General features: G+C 39.4%; 1 long non-coding RNA gene across 1 annotated transcript; it reads right to left on the bottom strand.

Moving 5' to 3' along the window:
• Window positions 1-351: 351 nt before the first annotated feature.
• LOC116608258 lies at window positions 352-4,723 on the bottom strand. Its single transcript, XR_007314269.1, has 2 exons — window positions 1,807-4,723; window positions 352-636 (listed from the first exon to the last, which is right to left on the bottom strand). It is a non-coding gene; the product is annotated as an uncharacterized LOC116608258 (long non-coding RNA).
• Between the last annotated feature and the right edge of the window lie 666 nt (window positions 4,724-5,389).

Here is a 5,389-nt window from a genome sequence, read left to right as displayed (position 1 = left end):
ATGATATGCTAGGAAATTCAGGTTATGAGATTCAAAATGCAACAAATGATTGTTGTTGTTTTTTAAACAGTTCATCTCCTCATAATACCATCAAGATTTTGAGGGTTCTTTGTTGCAACAGGAAAAAAATTTCTACTGGTTAAGAAATGCAAAACTCTACGCTCCTAGATATCTTATAGTGTGACAATTCCTATAGGGGCAAGGGGGGGGGGGGGGGGCTAAAACTAGATCCTGAGCGCAGGGTTGACTGGGATACCTGTGGTATTATATGTATATCTGCTATTTGTTTTGTGCCCGTGTTGTGACAAGTATGACAAGAAACATAAAAATACCGAATACTTCAGGCAGATCAACGGGTTTTTGGTCTTTATTCCTGGCGCATTTCACGCTCGCCCCTAATTCCTTTCTACTCGAGAATTGGCGTTTTGGAGCTAAGTCTCTGACCTCTAGACATCCCTTCCTTGTTCAGTTCTCAAAGGAATACTTAGGAATGCAACATGGTTTAGATTAGCCAATCAGCGCCAAGGTATGTTTGAACAGAAGTGCACTTCGGCTTCAAGTATGGGGTTTAGTGGGGCTAGCCATAGGCGACCCGACTATGGTTATATACCGTGGCCGATATGGACAAAACATCATCTAAAATGTAAAGCACATGCAACATTAATAATTTCAACGCAAACTTAATAATTCGAACACAAACTTGATAATTCGAACACAAATTTAATAATTTGAACTCAAACTCAAACCATGGAACGCTAAATGCTTTCTACGAATTGTTACTGAGAAAGCACTGAACACCCACCACTCGTGTCAAATCCTGATTGATGATTTAAGCCCTTATTGTACAAGTCGAGCGGGTGAAAACGGCTATGCGAAGGCTAAATGTGTAGTTCTAGAAAATATTCATACCCCCTCCCACAAGGAGGGGTTCTGAGGTATGAACCCCCACCCCTCTGGAATTTCCAGCCCGCTGGAAAAAAAATAAATACGGTAACTGTAATGGAAAAAGGGCATTTCACCCGTCTTCCCCTCTGGAAATTCCTGGGCGTTTGACCCCCCACCCCCTCCGGAGTTCCCAATCCCTCCATGGGGGGTATGGATATTTTCTGGAACGACACAATTACAAAAGTGAGAAGATAAAATAGCCATGACACTAGCGAATAAGAGAACGGAATTACAACGGACAAATCAGCTTACCGCTTGTGCTGGTTTTGGTGGAAGCTAATGCAATAAAGAAATGATGACGCCTGCTATTGATGAGTTAGGCGGTGCAGGCTCTATAATTCCAAAAGCCAGTGAACTGAGTAAATGTGAGCCCCGCTAAACACTCAAACAGGAAATTCTACTAGCGAAAGTGAAAGTCAGATTGCCGGGGACTCCCCTTATTAGTATGCAGAAGCATTGCGTCATGTCTTTCTCAAGAGGAAAATACACAGGAATCTAGTTATGAAAAGGTTATGAATAAACAAATTAAATTGAACAATGATCCAATTTTTACCCTATCCCAAGCTTTGTTTGAAGTTTTTATTTATTTTTTTTTATTCTCATGCCAGGGACTATTCTGTTGCGCTTGCGCATTTCACTGCGCGCGCTATGATGATCTAAATGGAGGACGTGGATTGTTATGACAAAAAATCGCACTCTTTCTGGATAATAGAGATATCTTCCAACAGAAGGAAAACAGAATGTTTATATATAGTTCCGCTCCAATCAGCGATTGTCGGATACCGTTTTGCGTGCTAAATGTTTCCATAAAGATGCCAAACGATTAACCATTCACAGGAATATGTAATGATTTCTACATACATTTCGAGAATGATATCTCCGTTATTTGAGTGCGACTGTCTGGAGCTCTGCACTATGGCAGTCTTTCTTCTATAGTTTATGATTGGATACTATGATAGAAATCCGTACTTTTCCGTTCGGATAAACTTATTTACAACTACGGTGTAACTATGACCAGCGCGAGCGGCCTGGGAAGGAGTTCCAAACTTTATATGCCACTGGGCCAGCCAAAGTTGGGAAAATTGAGCGGCGAATTTTACGGGTCGAAAATACGGAAAACCACGGAAAACCAAATCGATGATTATGGTGATTTTATTGTAAAACGATCGTAAAGTGAAATATAATTAATTGAATCTAAAATTAGGAATTTTACCTCAAAAGCGCGTGGGAGAAAAGATACATGCATAAATGTGCCTTTGTGGCCCTGGTAGAGCTTACAATAATATTTGAACTCTAATCATGGAATAAAGTAGAACATAAATTGCATAATTATCCTAAACAAGCTACATGCAGTCAAGGCATAAAGACCAAATTGTTAGAGCCTCATGCTCTCTAACCTAGAGTGGGCGTTCCTGTAAAATAGATCTCTCTAGCTGTTGCATTTCCAGAAGATTTGTAATAAACTCGTAGATTGTACATTGTAGATGATAATCTCGCATACGAAAACGTATATGACCCACCAACGGACACTAAGCCTGATGAACAATATAATGGGTACTTACATATCGTTCCCGCTTGGCTCTAAATTAAACCAAAGATTGTACCACTAGAAATGCTTGCACTGAATATACCAGGTAGGTATCTGGGAAATAAAACCACTACCCCCATATTGTGATCACTTTTATGGGTGCCATTTATAGGAAAATCGGAGAAAGATCTTGAATTGTTTGTGGTATGTGGTATCAATTTTCTAGTGTATGATTGTTGGTGGAACTGTTCGCGGTTTCATATCAAGCACAAGTTGTTCTGAATCACATACAATCATCATACCCTCCTCTAAACAACCCTTTCATTTCCCAGAAATCGGACAAATATTTTTGAAGATATTGTCGCCTAAATGAACACTTAGATACTTCTCGTGAATATTGAATACTTCATTATTATGGAATATCGAGTAATAAAACCACACAAATGATGCCACCATGTTGTGCACAGATACTAATAATTTCATTATTTGTTAACGTCTATACTGGCAAAATTGGAAAGCACCTTTAACTTTACTTGTTTTGTGTCAGTTTTCAGCATAATTACGAGGTGAAAGTCATTAAGGTAGTCCATTCTTTTATTCCATATGAAATTTGCAATTCATCTGCTTCAATTAGAATTGTGCCTCCCAAGTCATCATAATCACATAAATTCTATAAATGAAACATTGCTGTCAGTATGTTGGTAGCTTGCTCTAAAAACGAAAGAAGGAAAGAAGAAAAAAATACACTTAATTTAACCATTTAGACATTCTGAAGACGTGCATAGGATTACGAGCAAGAGAAAAACAGAACCAGACATCTTTGCAGGTCTAAATCACGCGATATGGGGTTTTGGTTAAAAGCGGGTATTCGTACCATGGCACCTGGGGAGAAGGGGGACATATAGGGGGATAATGGTTGTGATACGGGTAGAGGTGCGTGGCAGGGGTAAGGACTGGAGGGTAAATATGGGGATAATGCTACAGTAAGTGTAGAAGTTGGACTATAAGGAGTGTCCGGGATAGTGATGCGTTTTTGGTTAAAAGCGGGTCTTCGTACCATGGCATCTAGGGTGGGTGGATGAAAAAAAGGGGGGGATTGTTGTCAGTGGAGAGAGGATCTAAAGGGGAGAAAAAAGTAGAATATACATAATGGCGTGGAATGACAAAAATAAGGGTAACACAGTTATAGTGGTTTCCCCTAAGAAGAGCCTGCAATCGTCGGATGTTGGTCAGCATCTGCGCGCATGGTCATACATAATAGTTTAGTCGTGCTGTTTATGAAAAGAAATAAACTTTTTGTTTTTCTTCGCTAAAACTATTTTTGATAGAATAGTTTTCGATTGACAAAAATAAAATTTTGAGGCCTGTTTGCCGCCGAAAATACATCATATCAAGATATTGGTGATATTCGTGAGGCTGTAATAAAAGTAAATAGAACTAAATGTTGTATTTCAGAAAGTGCGCTTCTCACAGATTTTTTTGAATGATTTTATTTCAGTTTCTGTGACGTTATCTTCAAGCTTCAATATCAGAGGAGCCGTAAACTGTTTGGCAAACAATTCTTAAGGGGGGTGGGGGAGAAGCGAAAGAAAGCAAGCTACAAATCAACACATAAAGGACCAAATAGTCAGGGTCCTTGTCATCATCTTGATGCCATCCGTTGATGAGGCACTGACTTCATTCCTTCGTTTGCTTCACAGAAAACCAACCAGCAGAAGATGGCGGCCCACCAGCAGACACTGGGCCAGACGCTCCGAAAGACCAGCCTGCAAGCGAGGCCCCAGTAGAACAAGATACCGCGCCTGCGCAAGATGAGGCACCAGCTGAGGAGACTCCAAAGGAATGAGCCGATAGTTTAAGTCTCTGGGTTAGTGCTACGAATCTTTTACTGCCGAAAAAAATTGGTGGTGTACTTTTAATTTTCGAACTTGAATTACATTTTCAATCATCCAACAGTAAAATCTGCTATATGGATGATAATATTTTCCGCGGGGTTGATATAGAGTACAGATAAAGATGAATACAATCTTAAGCTATTATTTCAAATTTTGCCTATATTATCAAATATAAGGTTTAAATCATCTTACATCATTGAGATATGTCAGAATAAACCTTTTAACGGCTTCACAATGCAAAAAGGCCATAAAAACGTTTATAATCCTTTTTTGGTAAGAATTTCCGCCATCTTCTCGGGTCCCTCATCTTGGATCTGCCATCTTGGATTCTTATGATTTTTGCCAAAAAAAAAATCTGGAATTATTACAGAAGAAAAGTATTTGCATGCATGTATAACCGTCAGAACTTGACATTTACCGTGCGGTTACAAAAAATGTAGAAACAAATGCAATACTGAAGGCAAAACTATCAGGTTCTGACACCAGCCAAAAAGTAGGCAAAATTAAATGGAATGAAACGAAAACGATCGAGCGAAAGCCAACGTGAGAACGAATACATGATGCAAGGCATGGACTTATAAGGATTTATTAACAAATTAAATAATAAATTTTAAGTGATAACAAACATAGTCAAATCCCGAGAAAAGGTAACCTAAACCAAAGGCTAGTTTTAAAAACAAAGTACTTATAACCGGTAAATCAAACTGAACACAACTGGCATGACAGGCCCGTACGGACAGCGCTCTAAGCTTGTAGCTTATCTCTGCTGACTGTCTTCCCTGAGCAACTGCATATCTCGCTCCCGCATCACGCCGCGCAAGCAATGCGTCTCCTTTGCTCAACGGTACTAAACTAAAAAAAACTAATACTGTAAAAACAGCCGCTTTTATACTCGCTGGGGGACGCGCATTTTTCTAGGGACGCTAACATTTACTACCGTTCAAATTACTCATCGTCCATTGTCCTGTCAAATTTAGAAACAAATCTTCCTGGGAAATGGTAAAAGGACATTCTCCAATCG

The sequence above is a fragment of the Nematostella vectensis genome, chromosome 11 (assembly GCF_932526225.1).
Source record: "Nematostella vectensis chromosome 11, jaNemVect1.1, whole genome shotgun sequence".
Lineage (NCBI taxonomy): Eukaryota > Metazoa > Cnidaria > Anthozoa > Actiniaria > Edwardsiidae > Nematostella > Nematostella vectensis.
The sequence above is the reverse complement of the archived record's forward strand: the minus strand, read 5'-3'. Positions and strand labels throughout refer to the sequence as shown.